Source organism: Pinus tabuliformis, chromosome 2_2 (genome assembly GCF_031772625.1).
Source record: "Pinus tabuliformis cultivar Carrire ecotype Pingquan chromosome 2_2, CPIR1, whole genome shotgun sequence".
NCBI classification, from domain to species: Eukaryota; Viridiplantae; Streptophyta; class Pinopsida; order Pinales; family Pinaceae; genus Pinus; species Pinus tabuliformis.
The window spans coordinates 94,461,342-94,481,033 of NC_142300.1; positions in this window are offsets into that span (position 1 = coordinate 94,461,342).

Here is a 19,692-nt window from a genome sequence, read left to right on the forward strand (position 1 = left end):
ATTCAATAAATATGAAAAAAATTAATAAGTAGTTACTCTGAAAAACAAATCCATGGAAAATAAATAACAAAGTAGAGTAAATTTATTACCCGTGGGACAATAGTAGCCAACCATACTAACCAACAATATTTTAATCATAACTTCTTTGTTTTTAATCAGATTTGCATGATTCCAAAGCCTAATGAAAGTGAATTAATAGGGATATCTCAAATTGAAACAGTTTTAAACAATTCCATAATATGATATGTCAAATTTACATAGAACAACCTGCATAACAGAGTCATTTTTGAATTCCCAACTTAGACCAACAATTGATTTTTAAGCATAACTTTTTTGTTTGACTATGGCTTGAACCGATTCAAATTAGAGATTAAATTAGATTCATGTAAATATATCAAATAGAAACAGGTTTTCAAATCATGAATAATTAATGGTTCAAATGTGCGAAGGAACAGTTGGAAAAATAGAGTTTTAAAGGTGCTGATTTACGATAGACAATCAGTATTTTGGTCATAACTTCCTCATACGATATCGAAATTAGGTGATTCAAATTGCATTGTAAACTAGATTAATAGAGTGATATACCATAGAAACATGTTTCAAAAATCTAGTCATTTAGGACTCGAAAAATGGACTTTCCAAACTTTGTTCCTGACCTGCCTACTCGACATACTGTGAATGTTTTGGTCATAAATTTTTCATTTCAAATCCAAATTGAGTGATTCAAATTGGATTAGAAAGTATAAATAAAGGGATACTTAGTATAGAAACAGGTTTTGAAAATATGCCCATTTGTTTCCTCAAAACATGACTGTACCGACTGTGATTTTAGTGGTTTTATCAAGCCCACACGCCATAAGATATGATAATTTTTTTTTTTTTAAATGATGATGAGTGTTTGTAGAAACCTGATTTTCAATATAATACACCTACATACACAATTAAATTCAAATATTTACCACTGACATTAACATACTCAGCAATTTGCAGCAAACACAACTCGTTCTACATATAACAAAAAATATTTATATACTTATTTATTCTATTTTCTACACTAACCTATTCTACCTTGATAAATAAAGCATACTTACATATAAGAGTACTTCCAATGGAGCCATTTTAGAAATAAGGCCTCAAGTGTATACACGCCCAAATTTGAGAAATGTCTGTCAATAAATATTAGGGTACGAGAGACCAACTTCCCTTGAAAATATGATGTCAAAAATTGCTGAAGTATGCTGTGACGTTGCAAACAAATGATGAAGTGAAAACCAATCTTCAATATATTCTTTACTTTCTTGATTTCCCATAGTTTTTATATCATGAATTTCTTGAGTTTCTAAAACAACTTGTTGACGCAGACTAGAAGAAACCTCTTTTTCTTCCACAACTTCTACAATTTTTGGATTTGGAACATTTCCAATCTCGATATAAGTTTTCTGCAATTGTGTATGCAAGATATGTTAGGTGGGAAGGGTAGGTAAATTTTTCAATTCAACACTGTAAGCATGTTGTATTGGTTTATTACGGTGAGGGTGTGCAATGAGTTGAGCAGGATATTGTGTAGGGCATGGAGGATTTTGATGATGTAGTTGATTGGGATATGTGGATGATTTTGATATGCAAGTAAGATGTTCTTTAAAATATGGAAAAGAATATAGATGATATTTTTGTGCTACAAGATGAGGGAGAGTAGTCATGTAATCATAGGATGAACCATGGAAAACTTGTGGAAAATATTGATGGGGGTTTTATTGAGATTGGCATGGCTGCCCTAGCACATGAGTATTCCCTAATAGATTATGCAAGTAAGACAATGGAGAGGAAGTGTTTTGAAACATACATGTAGGCCAAGGTTTCCATGGTTGTGAAAGTGTTGGAACTTCTCCATCTCTTGGAAATGTTTTTTTCATCCCAGGTAAGAAGGAGAAACTATCCATGGGATGCTCCTTTTGGCATTGAGGAAAAATCACTTCTTCAAATTCTACTTGACTTTTCTTAACCCGCAAAACATGTAATTGTGAATTTAGAGAGCTAATAAAATCAAATTTAAAATGTTCAAATAGATCACTGATTTAATCTCTTATATCTCCTGTTCTTGTAGCAGATTTGGAAAGGAAAGAAGAAAATTCTCTAGAATTCTTACCAGCCTTGGATATTCCTCTTGAATACCTTATGCATAAATCACAAACATCATCATATGATAACTAAAAATGTCACATTTTCCTATCAGATTTAAGATTTCTAAAATTTCATCTTTGATCCCTTTAAGAATGAGTGTTTTTAAGATCTCTTATTCCAAATGCTTATACTTTGATTTTTGAAGGTTGTATTTAAATCGCTCCAAATAGTCCTCCAAGCTTTCATCTTCCCCTTGTATCCTATTGAAAATGTCTTCATTTTCCTTGCAATAGTCTTGGTATATCTCCAAGAATACATTCTTCATGTCCTCCCATTTTTTGATGCAGTTCCCACCAAGGCTCATGAACCATTGGAGAGCTGCTCCTTTTAGAGTAAGAGGAAACACTTTCAACCTTTGATCATTAGTAAAATAATCATATCCTCTACAAAGTACTTCAAATTCAAATAAGAATATATCTCGGTCCTCATTATCCAAACCATGAAAATTTGGTAGAGAAGATGGAGGAATTATGTGCATTTGTGTGACTCCTTCTAGATCTCTGATAGGGAATTCAAAAGTAACAATGTGGGCCATTTCTTACCATAATATAAGATGTTCTTCATGTGCTGCTTTGAGGTTCCTCCTTTAGATATTCCTGTCAATTTGTTAGCGGAATGGGTGGTGCTTACATCACCACTTTGAGTGAAATGATAATTTTTTTTTTCAAATTTCTACCTTTTTCTTCCTAGTTATTCAAAAAAACAATTTGAAAGTAAATCTAAAGCTCAAGACCTAAATTACGGTGTCAAAAGACCCTTCCCTCCCCAAGACAAGAAACCAAACAAAAAAAAATAGTGCACACAAGGAAATCTAAACCTCAAGACCCGGAGCAGGGCATCTGTTATAGACATTTTTGTGCCTTACAACATTGAGCATGAAATGTCCATAATCAAGGGATCCAAAGTCCCTAAACATGTTGTTCCTACCCCTAGAGGAACAAGGCCGGCTAACCACAGCAATTCACAGAAGTTCTCCACCTGAAAACACTAAAAAACAAGCCAATTCTGGATCATGTCAACTGCTCCACTGAGTATCTGCGCTGAATGTCAATTGCTCCACTGTCTACCTGCGTTGAATGTCAACTCCAACAAAGGCTACCTGCGCTGAGCATAATTGGACAAGTGGCAGGTTCATTCCTCAATGTGTCAATGCCCAGGAAGCTTCCAAAATGACACTTGTATCAGGGAATTCGACTGGTGATGAGTAAGAGGTTCAAAATCTCCAAGTGGAAGCAAGAACCTCCAAGTGGACTCAAGAACTGAGAGAAGGAGAGGACACTAGTCAGATCTCAAGCTGACTCATCCTCTCTCCAAAATAACTATATATAGATCTCTCCTCCATGAGATCTAAAGGCTGGAATTTTGTTATTGCAAAGAATTGTTGTTGGTTTGAGACTGGAAACATTGGGTGCTTAATGCTTTGAAGGGAGCTGAAGAAGGAATTCCATTCTGCTGGGAAGGAGATGCTGGATTGGAGCCCTATGGGTTGTATCTCATCCTGAACCCTGTTACTTATCAATAAATCTATCTTGGTTTTCTCCTATATACTGGTGTATTTGTATGATTGCATTAGTGTATTTGATTTACTTCTAATCCTGAATCATTTATGAATATGAATATTTTCCTTTGTGTTGTGTTCTTCTCTTGTCGCAAGTAGTTGTTCTCTTGTCACAGGTAGCTGTTCTCTTGTGATCTCGTGGGAATCAAGTAGCTGTTCTCTTGAGCAAGCGAGGAGGCAAGTAGCTGTGAACACCCAAAGGGAAGAGGATCTAGATCGAGGGACAAACGGAAGACAACGGTAAGTCTATCGATCTCCCCTCTTTCACATTTCATAAAGGAATAACCCAGAGTAGCTGTATCTGTTTGTTTCTAAGGCTCTGTCACACCTTAGGTGGATAGGATCGTCCTGCATAGGAATTTTTCCCCACAACAGCATCAAAGGACCATCCCCTCCCTAGGATGAGAGATTAGTTTTTCCAAAATCAAAACAAACAAAAATGTAGGAAAAATTTTAAGCTCAGGACCTGAAGCAGGGTGATAGAACTCTTTCCCTCCCCACGATGAGAGAGCGGATCCTATAAAATAAAAACAAGAAAAAATGCAGGAAAAATAACTACACTCAGGACCTAGAGTAGGGTGTCAAAGGACGATTCCCTACCTAGGACGAGAGATTGACCCTCTAGTTGATATAGATTGTGTCTTGCACCTTGTTAGCCTTCCTCGGCAACGAGGCCAAAATGTTGGTGTCTAAGTAGGAAAAAATTATTCAATCTTGTTTCCTACATTAATTTATCAATTCGGGTGCGTACTCTTTTTAAGGTAACGCGCAAAGTATATGCAGGGGTAAGGTTATAATATACGTCAATCAAGGGTTTGAAATTAAGAAATAAAAGCATCGTTGTAAAAGTAATGGAAATTAAATTGCAGAAAGAAAAACATTCACAACAACCTATGGAATTATGTAACAGTAATAAATAAAATACAATAAGTAAAACAATATAAATAAAAAGGACACACACACAACACCTGATTAGAAGAGTGGGCCCAACTCCCTGGTCAGGGTTGTGCTTAACTCACATATTGAGAAAGATATCAGAAGTCTGGAAATTTCATTAACAAGAGTTCCATTGTTACAAGTTCAATTCTTACATCAGCTAGCTCCCCTTTCTCTCTGAATTGTGTCTTTTAAATATACAAACATCCAAAGGAAAGTTACAACAAAATGATCTCTATATTCAAGATGAGATCTGAGAGATCTGTCCATCATTATTCAGTTGGAACAAGTCGAATTTGGTTATTACAATTTGGGCAATTCTGGAAAACGACCGCAATAGCAAATCTGAAAATATGTCCTTCGAAGAACCTTGTGTTTCTGCCAATACAAATCGAATTTTTGAAAACGGCTCATAAGCTAACTGATTTTGTCCATTCTAAACAAAACCCATGTCTCAAATTTTCCAGATTCATTTTCATTTTCCCAAAACATCCAACATAAAACGTTTGCTTCTTATGCTAGCAAATTCCTTAGTTGGAATATCTAATTATCTTTTGAAGACAAAATCTACAATTTGAAAGAGATCTTGGAGGCTAAAATCATGAGTGAGGTTATAACAAATGAATAAACCAAAATCATGCATGATAATCATTAATTATTAAAAATAAATGAGATCAGATATTATTTATTCATAAGAGCATAAATGATTATGAAATGGAATTATATAATAAATTATGGTAAATAATGTGATAAAAGAATAGTGGAAATAGATGAAATGAATGTTAAGAAGTGGTAATAATAATGACCAATTAAGAGCCCAACACCTCCTCTAGTAGGGACTTTATGGCTTCAAACAGGGCATCCTGGCATGCTCATCATAACATTTTTGCTATGAAGCTTCAGAAGCTAAAATTAAAACCCATTTGAGCCGAAATATCGATGAACCTCATGACCAAATTTCCAATCTTTTTTCGATATATTGTCAGAGATATGATCTGAGGAAGTTAGGGTTTTTGCAGGCTCCTGAATTCCATTTCAAACAGGTGACATTGGGAAAATCGTCATAGCTTTCTCTTTGAGAATTGGATTCAAATTTCGTAAATAGTCACATAAATCAGACGGACTATAGTTTGTTAAGTAGAATTTTCAAGGTTGAAGGTCAAAACAGTTGCACATGGAACTTCGTATAGGTTTTCTCTATTGAATCAGTCTATAATCAGGTCATCGTGGGAGACTGGGCATAACCCTTTCTTGAATAATCTAATATTGATCAGACTTATGGGGTTGGAAAGAGGACTCAAATTGCTACCACAGGACAAAATTTCATACCCTGGATATCTGAAATTACATAGATACAACAGATTCAGTATCAAGCTCCTAGAAGGAAGGAAAAAGCATGCATTCAAGGATCATTGCAGTAAGGACCACACGTCAACAATCAAGCGTAAGTATCCTACAACAAGGTATATATGATTAGTGTTTACATTTGAAATATGAGTATCATCTCTGACATATGTTTTTGCAGGACAACGTAAGTACATACAGGGTATTGGTTATATATCTATGTCTCTATATGTCACAGTTAGTTTTTCAGATGTCCTATTCTTGATACTACACATTTGATGCTACATATTCTTGATGCTACACCAAGTTTGCTAAATCTATATGATGTTGTAAGTTCATGTTTCTTGTCTTGGCAGAGCTGATAGAATGTTCTCTGTTGTTGTACTTAGAACTTGGTCCATCAAAAGTCTAGGGTTTGTCATCAGTTTTTATTGTATATATCTTTAGGTTAGTTTTGGATATAGTCTTGCATAGAGTCCAGGCCTATATAAAGAGTGGGAGTATTTGTGCACTGCTACAACAAGTCAACAAGAAAAGTGACAAGCACACTTCAGGTATGCATTGTAATTTTAATTTGTATTTATTCATTATTATGCACTTACATGTGTTTTGCAGGTAAAGGTAAGTTGAAGGGTATTTTTTTTTGTTTTAGGATTGGTTTCACCGGACAAATTTGCATGCAGGAAGAAGAAGATTCAAGTACAACTTAAAGCAATAATTCAAGAGTAGAAGTATCAAATCAAAGGAAGAATTGCAGTGGGACATCCTTTGAAGACATGTCAGCCATCCGTATACTGTGAAGAAGTGTCAAGGCAAAGAGTCATCATTGTAAAGTTGTAAAAGAGTCATTTGTAAAAGTGTCATCATTGGAAGAGTCATTATTGGAAAAGAGTCAATTTGCCTAGAGTCAAAAAGGAATTATTGGGAGGTATAGGAGTTTCTGTTGGGATGATGTCATGGTTGGGTTGTAGGTAATAGTGTGATTCGGTGTTCAGTCAAAGTCATTGAAAATCATATTGTATCATGGATAGTTTTCGCCGGTATGGGAATCGACACTCTTATCTCATTTTAGGAATTATAGGGTGGTAGGGAGGTGTTAGGCTGGTGCATGAATTCGCTTACAAGTTGGAGCCTGTGAACACTTTAGGGTGGTAGGTTGGTCTAGGGTGTTGGGGCATCCATTCAGTTGATTATTGAAGAAACCAGGGCATTGGGGTGTCCTTCCAGTGGGATTTGGAGAATAATTCTTTTCTAGAATCTAGGAAGTTGTTGCTTTCATTTCAGTTTAGGGCTGAAGATTAAAGAATTTATTACAACACTGTTAGGTGGTTTTTTACCCGGAGGGGGTTTTCCACCTAAAATTCTTGTGTCTACTGTGTTCTTTTATTTACTGTTATTTCTCCATAAACATTAATAATAATTGGAGAAGAACTAATGCTATGAAAATATTTAAAAGTGTTAGTTTCTAAGGAATATTGATTCACCCCCCCCCCTCTCAGTATTTCCAACATGGCCATGAACTGATTTAGGATGCTAACTGAATATGGTATATCTACCCTTGTTGTAGTTAGATAGTTTATACCTCCCAATAGCTAACTATAACACCCTCATCCTACATTTACCCAAGCTAACCGGTACACTAGGGTAAACATGTGACGAAGAGTTACTATGATGCGATTCAACTCCCCATGTATAGTTAAGGAAGTGGAACCGGGAAAACAAAACTAATCTGACCTTTCTTAGGAGCTACAAAACCTTTAGGAGACAACCAACCCTTCTAGGTGCCAAACTCCTGAGACAACTTGTCATTTTGTTGAGCTAGGCCCCCAATCGCTCCCATGACAAGCCATGCATGCGACTAAGACCCTCCAATCGCCCCCACAAGAATGCATGCATGTGACTGTGGCCTTTTTTAGGAAGTTCTGAGCTAGCATCCCTATATTCTCTACCAATTTTTTAGAGCCAAGTCTTAGGCCTCTGTCTAGAACTTCATGAAACTTCCAGAAATGATAAATAACAATGAATTAAAGCTACTAATGCAACATTGGTACAAGGAATTGACTTGAACCCTACTAGCCATGACAAGAATTTTGTCAAACATATCACAAACATGTGATCTATAGGTCATAATAACATATCTAAGCATATGGGTCTCATACTTATCTAATAAATGTCAAGAGGAATTTATGCCTTATCCAAATAGTTGCATTATCATAAGTTAGGTCATATAATCATTCACATTTCATGTACTAATAAAATCATGATGGGAGCCATAAATAAATTATCTCATAAACCATTCTTATTACCAAGATATATCTAGCAAAATAACAAGAGTAGAACAACCCTAAAAACCACATTTTAACAAGTACATTTACACATGAAATACCAAAGGAAAATGACTTATTATTAATGTAAGCATAATACAACCAATCCAGGGACTTCCATGTACCACTCGACCATAGATTTGTCTAAACCAAATCTTTCTTTCAGCCAATCACACTTGTGCCATATTCCAAGCATGAATGTGGGACTCGCAACAGAACCAATCAAGGATTCATCAGGATTTACCATATATCCACCAAGGGATTCCTAGGACCAAAACCCTCATCAATACAACTAGGTTTTACCACTCTAAAACAACCTCCTCCCATATTTACCCAAGCTAACTAGTCCACTGGGGTAAACATGTGACGAAGAGTTACTATGATGTGATTCAACTTCCCATGTATAGTTAAGGAAGTGGAATGGAGAAAGCAAAACCAATCTAACTTTTCTCATGAGCTACAAAACCTTCAAGAGACAATTAACCCTTCCAAGTTCCCAACCCTTGAGACAACTTATCATTTTGCTGAGCTAGGCCCTAGCAACGCCCATGAAAAGTCATGGATGTGACTAAGAACCTCTAGTCACTCTCAGAGCAAGTCATGCATGTGACTATAGCCTTTTTCAGGAAGTTATCAGCCAACGACCTTGGAATCTTTGCCACTTTTTTAGGGCTAGGTCTCATGCCTCTACCCAAAACTTCATGAAATTTCTAGCAATGATAAATAACAATGAATTAAAGCTACTAATGAAACATTGGTACAAGGAATTGAATTGACCCTACTATCCATTACAAGAATTTTGTCAAACATACCTGTTGTTGCTATGAAAGACACCCTCCAAAATTTTGCGTACACTCGAATTTTGGAGCCTACTTTGGATCTTGCAATTGGTCATTCTATAGTAAATTCTTGATTAGTTGATGCTTTTTGAGCTCCCTTCTTGGATAAGAAGTGTCAAAGTCACTTAATCACACATGCTCAATCTGAAACAAGTTCATGGGCACATTCTTTTACTCAAGCTTGAACAGTCCATCAATACTATGCATGTGAAATTTTCAACTCGTGTCAGCTGTCAATGTGCACTGACATTGATAGTCCTTCACTTTGTTTGTGACCATACCTCTATTTTCGTAAGTTTCTTCAATTGTTGATTTTTCACACTTTTACCGTCTCAAGTGTCTTTTTTTTAAGTTTACGATTGTTTCTTTCGCTTTATTTCACTTTAATTAGTGTCATTTTCATGATATCTTCACTCTAGCATGTGTGTTTTCCCCTTCGTTCACATATCGCAAGTGTCGTTTGCACTTTTTTTTTCATATAGATTGTGTCATATTTTGGCTTGGGAATCGCTGCACATCATGTAAAGTGGAGTTTTTATTTGTTTCAAGAGGAAATATTTGTGATAATGAGTTATTTTTATCATATAGGCATGTTTCACACTCATTCCTAAAATTTTGTTGATGTCGCAAAGTGTATCTTTAGTGTCACACTTGTTGTAAGATGTCGCAATGGTTTTCACACTAAGGGAAGTATGTGCTCATGTGTTCTAGAGGATCTATGTTGTGTCATCAAGTGTATAGGTATGTGATCATAGTAAAGTACTATCATTTTCCACATAAATTTTGTTGATCCCACATTTAGCCAGATTTCCCAGCAACTTAGCCTCCTCAAGCCTTCCTGAACTACGCATTGCACAGTCCCAGCCCTCAAGCTGCAAAATTTCCTCTTAACACTGCGCAATGCGTAGTTCCTACGTCCCATAAGTGCGCACTATGTAGTTTCAATGCTCAAGCCCAAGCCTTGGCCTCCAAAATTGCACAATTCATCCCTCCATCCTAGGCTCAAATATTCACTACACAGTCTTTGATCTCAATCCCAAAACCTAAGCTCCTCTAATTCCACTCTACCTCCTAGAATTGCACAATTTATAGAAATAATGCAAAACCTTGTATCTTGACTCATTGAGCCTTAAAACTATGCAATATTCTTGCACAATCCATCCTGAACTACACATTGCATAGTATCAAGGTTCAAGACTCAACCTTGAGCTCTTGAACTACACAATTGCGCAATCACCTAGACTCCTCTGTCTTCGAGAAATGTGCAATCGGAAAAATTAGTGTTCAAGCTCTCAACCTAGCTCCCTGAGCTCCCTAACTGCATAATTTTTTTGCCCAATCCAAGCCTCAATTGTGCATTGCTCAGTATTAAGGCTTAAGCTTTACCCTTGACTACCTGAGCTGCACAATTGTGTAGTCACTGAGCCTTTCCGTCAGCCTGCTACCCAGTTCTGACTTAGTCAATGGATCATCATGCAACATCTTTGACTAGGTGATTGTTATATTGATTTCATCTTGTCATGAGTGGATTGTAGATGCAAAAACTCTATCATGCTATGGCAGGCTAATGAAGAATGAGATGGAGAAGGAGGACATGCTAGAAAACACATATGGAGTTGAGGAGATAGGATTATCATCAAGCAAGAAGATGAAGGAACACTACATTATAATAGAAGATCAAAGATCAGGACCACATGAAGACTCCATCTGATTCACAACCCTTTGGAGCGTGGATATGAAGAAAAAATCACATCTCTCTTGAAGGTGAAGAATTTCACATCTATTTTTGAAGACAAAGGAGCAGTAATAATAGCTCGACATTTCCATGTCATCAAGAAGTCCTTGTTGGTAGTGTCATTATTGGGACAAGGTCCCTGGGGTAAATTTGCAAATAGTTTTGTTATTTTTGTAGAGTCTCTGCATTTTGAGGAGCGGAGGACGAAGGTCGTTAGGAGTCAAAGGGGCTTTAGGAAGGTCAAAGCCCCTTATTTTGTTAGAAGTTAAGTTGTTTTATGACCCACCCATGGTTTACGGACCTTGGTATTGTAAAATAAGATGATATAAAAAGGAGTCATAGAGAGTTATAGGAGATATCTAAGATTGTATGAGCAAGTGATCTAAGTCAAAAGAGTCTATTTTATGTACTTAGGTGAAGGGGAAGGCTCCTGTAGCTATGGGCATGGAGACCTTGGTAAGTTTGCAACTGAGTGTCTGGGCCCCTACAACTATGTGCGCAGGGAAGGAAGAGTCTGTAATAGACGATCTGGACATAATAAAGACTCTTTTGGAGAAATATCTGTGCATATGTGAGTTTATATTTACTACTGAATTTACTGTGTATTTTCTCTATTTACTGCAATATATTATGAAACATGCTTATTATATACGTAAAACTAATAGGTCTAGTTAATCACATGATGTTATGAATGTTTAGAACACTTAGAAAAGAGTTTAGATATGATATCTATAAGTTACTATAAATTCCGCATTTCAAGGGTTAGGGTTCGCGAACGTTGGTATACATCTCTAGGAGTAACAAAAACACATCACATAGACCTCTGGATGTAGAAACCTAGTTCTGTCATCCCCCAATATTCCTCAGGTGAGACTGCAGCCTGCGCTACTGTTGGCTTGATGGGCCCTGACCCAGGTTCAATGTTAGTTAGCCAAGCATATCCCTACAGTACTGGCCCTTTTGGCATCAGTTCGTAGAGTGTGGACCAAGGTCTCACCCAAAGCAGTATGGGGGGATGGAGGAACCAAGTTTCCCTACCCTGAGATGGGCATGATGTAGATTTTATACCTTAGTTCCTTCCTTTGCGTAGATCGATAATCCTTTAGGGCTCGTCGATGTACTTTCTCTTCCGTCTCTTAGAACCTTCGTGAAGGTATACGATAGTCCTTTGCGCAAAACTACCTCGTGGCTTAGGTACTTACATGCTTTGCTACTGTGTTATTGTGTTATTGTGTAATTTTCTTAATTATCTTAAGTGTTCATCGAATTTACCATGCAGTTAAGATTATCTTCACGTAAACATATATCATTATTTGCGTTCATATAACAGATATAATCATATACATTCGTGCATTAGATTAGCATTATAACATAAACCAAAAACTTAACATAACATAATCACATGTGATCCACATAGGAAAAAGACACAGTAATTTCAGAATAATTCTCTTTATTGATGATTCAGATTTTCAATACAGACTCTATCCGCCCTGCACACACAGCTGCAGGGGTCCGTGCACTTAGCTACGGAATTCTACCCTAGGTCTCTACGCACTCAGTTGTAGAGTCTCTTCCTACACTAAGACTCTTGCTCTTAGCATTTTATAGACTCCTTAATGACTCCAACTTCACTGACTTTCTCCCTTAGACTCCTCTAAGACCTCCTTTTTATACAATCCCATGGTCCGTAGACCAAGGGAGAATCTCTAAAACTGACACAACATATCTAGACTAAGGGGGGAAACCCTTCTTGAATCTTGATATCTTTGTGCTTTACGACCACAAAATGTGGAGACTTTGCATTTCTTTATACAAACTTCAGGCCTTTTGCCCCAAAACGTGGGTTTTTAACCCCAAAATTGACCCCGAGGGGACCCGTTCCCAACAGGCTCGCAACACAAACATGGTGACTCGCCCTTGAGTCACTCTCCTAGTGCAGAGATCTTGTCATGAAGAACTCCCAGTTCAACTTGGACAACTGCTACCACAGCGATGGATTGTGTTCCCACCTAGTTCATCTCCTCGACCAACTGCTTCATCATGGCCCTGAGCTGTCTAACTTAATCTTATGCTGAGTCTCGTGCCGACTAGCCATATTTCCTTCAATAATGGCCATGATCAAGTAGGCCTCATCCAACCAAGGCTTCAGGTGAGCCTTCATCACAGCTTCCTTGTGCTGAGCTACATCTACCTACTCTTTCAATGCCTTGGCCTCTTATATCTTAGCTAACCTCTGCATGATGGTGATAGTGCACATTGTCACTTTGACTTCCTCATAGCACTTCTATAGCTCCTGCACCTTTGTTTCCAACCTCTGCATAGTGGGGTCTTCTTGTAGGCTGGTGACCACCTCTAGCAACTACTTGAAGAGTGTCGTGCAGTCCTTCACTATGCTCTCTACTATGGCTACCACGTATTTCACAACGGTCTCGTGCTACTCTTTGATCTTTGGTGGAGTCGAAGGCTGGGCCTTCAACTGCAACTTTGCAATTTTGAGGTTCAACTCCAGTTGAACATTTGCCTATTCAGTTCATGCATTGCACACCCCAGCAGTGAGCTTCCGAACCCTCACATCTATTGGCTCAGCCTAGGAAATTCCCAACTCTGGGACAATCCTGTAGGCCTCAGCCACGACTGTGGCAATGCGCTGGTTCTTGTCTATAATGTCTTTTACAAGGTCAAGGGTGGAATCTCTTTACACAGTTAGCTAGGTGTTGTTGACCTTCTGTTCACTGATCACCTGCAATGTGCATTGTTCACGGGCCTGAAGTTTCACAATCATGCCATCCTGCAAAAGGTGAATCGCCTCATTGGGAAGCATGCCCAATTTTAGGCTAACTCTCTTTAGGGCGTGTGCCGAGTTAAATTGAACTCCCTCCATGCACTAGGCTGCCAAATCTATCACTGCTGCTGACACTTCATCTGTGCAACACTTTTGCATGACATTCCCTACCAAGATTTGTGTCACCACTTTGATTGCGTGGTTAGAGATACTCGAAATGGTGTAGCCATGCGGCTTATTTATGAGCTTGAATTTTTCCTTCACCGCCTCAGAAAGCGCATGTTGGTCGGACCTTCCACCAAACTCCATGGTTGTATTTTCTCCTGTGTATGGAAGCCACGTGATCCTATGGATCAGCATGTCAATGATGGGTATCAGCTCCTCCAGCCACAAACACCCATCATTCACCAAGGAAATCAACTGCTTGATTACTACCATCATGATAGGTGCACAGTTGTAATGTGACACCCATAGTAGGTTTAGCAGGCCTGCCTTGTCCACGCCTTTCAGCCACTTCTTCAACTCCAAAGTAGCCACTCTAGTATTTTTGTGGAAGACACAGTGTATAAGTTGGTCTGTCGTTAAATGAGGGAAGCGCTCTATTTCAGCTAAGTCCCAGTCCTCCAACTTCAAAAGGGGGACATGCCCCGAGTGCGGTCCTTAAAAGACAATTTGCTCTGGTAGGAGGGGTGTGTGCAGGGTGACCTTACTCTCATCAATATATTTGGGCACCTTCATCTTGCCCCTGCACAGAGGAATTTATTAAGGCATCTTAGAGATGGGGTCTGACCCCTCAATTTCAATGTCCTTTGTTTCCACTGCAATATCCTCATCATCCATGGGGATTTCTTTGGCCTCTTCTTTCGGCTCTAGGTTAATCATTTTGGCCTTTTCTTGTGTGGTGGGTTTTCCTGACTATGGGTGCTTCCTGGGTGATGTGCACCAACAACTGCATTTTCTGCTTGTCCTTCTTCAGTTTTGGACCCTCCTGGGTTGGCGTATGCCTTGGCCTAGGTTTCCTAGGGGATTTAAGCACTTCTGCCAGTACTTTTGCAGGCACAACTTCTGGGGCAGCTCCCTCTGTTGTCATAGCTACCTCTGGAACAACTCCCTCGGCTGTCACTGCTTCAATGCTCATAGCTTCTGCGGGCGTTGACATGATGCTATGCAACAACTCCTGTGTCTCCTTTGGCAACGTCTCAAATACTGAACTTTCTATCAAAACTTCAAAGTTTTCATGGTTCATGTGCGCCTGAGAGCTCAACAACTCAATTCTCAAAATGCCAAGTGTTTTTCATTAGGCAGCCACCTGTAATTATAGACACTTTCGAATTCAAATCAAACCATTCCCACCAAAATTGGTTCATTAATGCTAGATTGGCGGCATATTTTCAAAGATCTGGTCCATAAATTATGACTTAAATGGCACCCCCCCATTCCATTTGGCCATTTTTTCATCATAAAATCATGAACAGTGACTTTAACGGTCACTTTCCTTCTATCCTGCGCAGTTTTTACTTTGGTAGCACAGCTCCCTACGAGCTTCTACTAGCTCTGTGACATTTCTTTGTTTCATGTAGTTCCCCAATCGCGTAGCTCTCTAGCCTGGGTAGTGTAGTTTATAGTTGCACGCTTCCTTTCAGCTGCCTAGAGAGCTAAGACTATGCTTCCCTCAGATAGTCACCTAGCTGGGCCACTGTTGTATGGCTTCAATCGACTACCATTCACCTTCCCTGGGAAGGGTTCTCCATTCAATTTGACCAGCTAAACTACTCCACCAATGGTAATCTCCTTGATGACATATGACCCTAGCCAGTGCATCCTAAATTTCCTTGGAAATTTATCAAATTTGGTGTCATATAATAAGACCAAATCATTTACCTAGAAGGAGCGCAGTTGGATGTGCCGACCGTGCCATGTCTTTTCGCGCTCCGTTTGAACTTGTTGATGAAATCCAACTAGAAATCAGTCCTCCTTAAGCTCTACTAGCTATGCGAGCCTCTCTTCTAGGGCTCTGCAATCTACCATTCCTATGAGTGCCACTATGCACAGACTGGGTACAACATATTCCTTTGGCATCATAGCTTCTACACCATACACGAGTCTGAAAGGTGTTTGTCTAGATAGCTTCTTGCAAGTCATTCTGTAGGCCCATAGCATCATGGGTATGTGCACATCCCAGTCATTTCGTTGAGCATTGAAGATCTTCATCAGCGTGCTCTCCATTATCTTATTGAATGCTGCCACCATCCTATTAGCCTGTGGAAGATAAGGTGTACTTTTATGATGATACACTTGAAATTCTTCAGTTAACGCACTGACTGTTTTCTTAAGAAGGTGTGTATTGCGATTGCTCATCAAGATCTTTAGACACCCGAATCTTGTTAGGACATACTCAAGAATAAACTTTGTTGTTGCCGCACCTGTACAGTCCTTCATGGGCTGTGCCTCTGCCGATCTGGTCAAATACTCAGTTGCGGTGATGATGTATTGTGCACCCGTCTTCCTTCCTTGAGGCTGAATTGGTCCGACAAAGTCGATTACCCATTTTTTGAATGGTTGTAATGTCACCTAGAACATTAAAGGAAACTCATCCCTTCGCAATGGCCTTATAGTCCTTTGACATACATCACGTGCCCTACAATATGCTTTCGAATCCTTATGCACGATTGGACACCATAACTTAGTGTGTAGAATCTTCTGCACTGTCACTTTCCCTACATAATGTCCTCCCATAGCTCCTCCATGATCCTCAGTGAGGATGTTGCTTCGTTAAAATTTAGGCACATAATGTCGCAATATTTCTTCTGACCCCATTTTGTACAGGTTCCCTGTAATGATAGAAAAGTTTTTCGCGCACACTACTAGTTCCTTCTTCTATTGACTTGTATAACCTTCTGGAGCTGATCCTGTTGCCAGGAAGTGGATAATATCTTCAAAGTGACTTTCCACGAAGCGCACTACGAAGAATTGTACATCAGGCAATCCTTCCTCCAAATTAGTAGGTTCCTCTCTAATTTCAATGCGCGACAGATGAGCAGGTCCCACATTTAGTTGTCCTGGCTTCACAATAACTTCAAAGTCATACTCCTAGAACAACAATAGCCATCTACATACTTTTCCCCCAACACAATTTTTTTGACCAGGTACTTCAACGTGGAATGATCCGTATACATCTTAAAGTGTCTGCCCAACAAATAGTGCCTGAACTTTTGGAGCGCATACACCATAGCTAATCCTTCGCACTCTGTCGTGGAATAATTTTTCTCTGCTTTAGACAACTTCCTACTTGCGAACGCTATAGGATGATCCAGTTCTCCCTCACCAGCCTGTGTCAGTATTACCCCTAGCACAATACATGATGCATCCATGTGCACATGAAATTACTTCTTCCAATCCGAGAAGACTAGAATTGGTATGGTGACCATTTTCTCTTTTAGCACATCCAAGATCTTCTGACATTCATCATTCCAACAGAACGTAGCATCCTTTTTCAACAATATCTCCATAGGCATAATGATCTGGGCATAACTCTTGATGAACTTCCTATAGTATCTAGTATGCCCTAGAGTTGCACACAATTGTTTCACATTCCTCAGCGCCTTCAAGTTGATTGTCACCATGATTTTCACGGGGTCTACCATCAATCCTTATCCGCATACCACATGACCTAGCAAGATCCCAAAATGGACACAAAACAAACACTTCTTTAGATTGAGTGCGATCTAGTATCTCCTACATGTATCTAGCATCAAGCATAGACTTGCCACATGGCACTTGACCAATCCAAACACTGTCCAATCATCAAAGTATTCCTCCAGAAATTTATGAATGAAGTCTTTGAATGCCATAATGACTGCACACAAAAAGATCTCTAGCGCATTCTTTAGCCCAAAAGGCATTACTATGTATTGAAAACATCCCCATTTAGCCACGAAGGTCATCTTGCTTCTATCCTCAAGAGTGATTTTGATCTGATGGTACCCAGAGAACCCACCAGTGAAAGAGTATGCTTCTTGTTCACCTACATTATCCAGGACCTTGTTAGTGAACGAGGTCAGCAAAGGATCATGCACACAAGCGTCATTCAATTTCTAGAGATCTACGCATATCCTTATTTCTTCCTTCTATTTCTTTTCCTAAACCACTATTGGGCTTACCCAATCATATTCTTCCACCAATTCAATAATACTTGCTGTGATCATCTTATCTAACTCAGTGTAGACCCTTTCCTTATACTTTGGATTAAGGCAGTAAGGTCTTTGTTTCACATGTTTCGCATCTGGTTTCAGGGTGATCTTCATGACACCTAGGTCTCCTATTATTTTCTTCAGATCAAAAAAATTTGTGGGGAACAAATCCTTGTATTCGTGGAGGAGCTCAATGACCTTATCTACTGTCACATCATCCCAATAGTCCCCAATCTTTGAAAATTTCGGCTCCACCTCTATGCCAATGTTGACCTGTCTAGCTTTTGGTGGCGGGTTATGTCTGGATCCTCTATATCTAGTCCTTCAACATCACGGTGACCCTCGGTTTGTGAAATATTAATCTTTCAAGGGTACTTGTCTTCTTCTTCAGTGGTCACGTTATAGCATTCCAGTGCGTGGCTCAGCTGTGTAGTTCAATCTGGTTGAATTAGGTCCAAAGGATCTTATGGTATCCTAAAGATCATTGCTTAACCTCTTGTAGTGTTGCGTCAATACAATCAAACCCATCCTCAAAGTTGAACGTCATTATAAAAGCTTGGCACAATATGTCCCATTCTTTAGTGCCATGGCAGAGCTCTGTTTCCAAGTACCAATTCATTGGTATGCAATTCACAGTATGAAAAATAGATGCACCCATTCAAGCTGGGGCTCCACTCCATAAGTATTAGTCCATTTGGCCAGGTGAAGAATGCGGATCATCCCTTCCATCATACTTGTCTATCATCCATATTTTTTGCAGTCCAAAATGTATTCTCATCATCGTCCTATATTCGCGCCAATCATCGAAGGTATCCTTGTGGGTACTCCATCATCTTGTGGGCATAGCGTACAATGCCCAATCCAAGACCTAGAAGCAACTCTTCTCTGACACTTCTCTTTCAAATGCATCCAAAAATATATCCACATCAGTCAACCCATCATAAGAAGGCAGATTCCTTACTTCTGATGACACACAGCGCAACGACTTGGTCATAATATTACAGTGCAATGTAGATACTTCATGTAGCTGGTTCTTCTAGTGCTCTAGTTCTTCATCCGAATATGATGTGCGGGAGCTCTTGCAGTCCCATCCAATACATTTGTCTACTATTAGATTTACCCAATCCCGGTCTTGCACCGTTATCTTGTAAATATGGTCTAAATCGTCATCACTTTCATAATCGCAGACCGGTTCTGTATAGCACGGTCCTTCTGCATGATCCAGTGGCACCACTACGTGGAGCGATTTCTTTTCAAATATCATCTTTTTCTTCTTTGGGTTGATTACCCCATTCATATCAGTGGCCCAATTGATCCCAAGGAGCACAGGGTAGGGATTGCTATCATCCAAAATCTCTATTACTTCAAAATCCTCCAGTTCACTTGTGCCTTTGATGTCAACTGTTACCCCCTATAGCCTCCCCATTGGGATGATTTTCTATTGATTCTCCATCCTTAATTGGATCAGAGACCACTAGAGCACAGGTCTCCCCATTCTTTCCCATGTTTGTTTTGGTAAAACATTCACATCGGACCCCAGATCCAAGATAACTTGCTCCATTTCATATTCCCCTATCTGTGTGGTGAGTCTCATCTCACGTCTCATCCTTGCCTTATGCTTACCAATCTTTCTAACTACGCATGGTTTTCCAGTAGTGCCTTCCTCACTAGCATAGTTTTTTCGTTTCAAGCTTGTCTAAACATGAAACTAAATCCAAGCATAGTTTTTTTTTTTTTTTTTCAAGCTTGTGTAAACGTGAAACTGAATCTAGGCATAGTTTTTCATTTCAAGCTTGTGTAAAC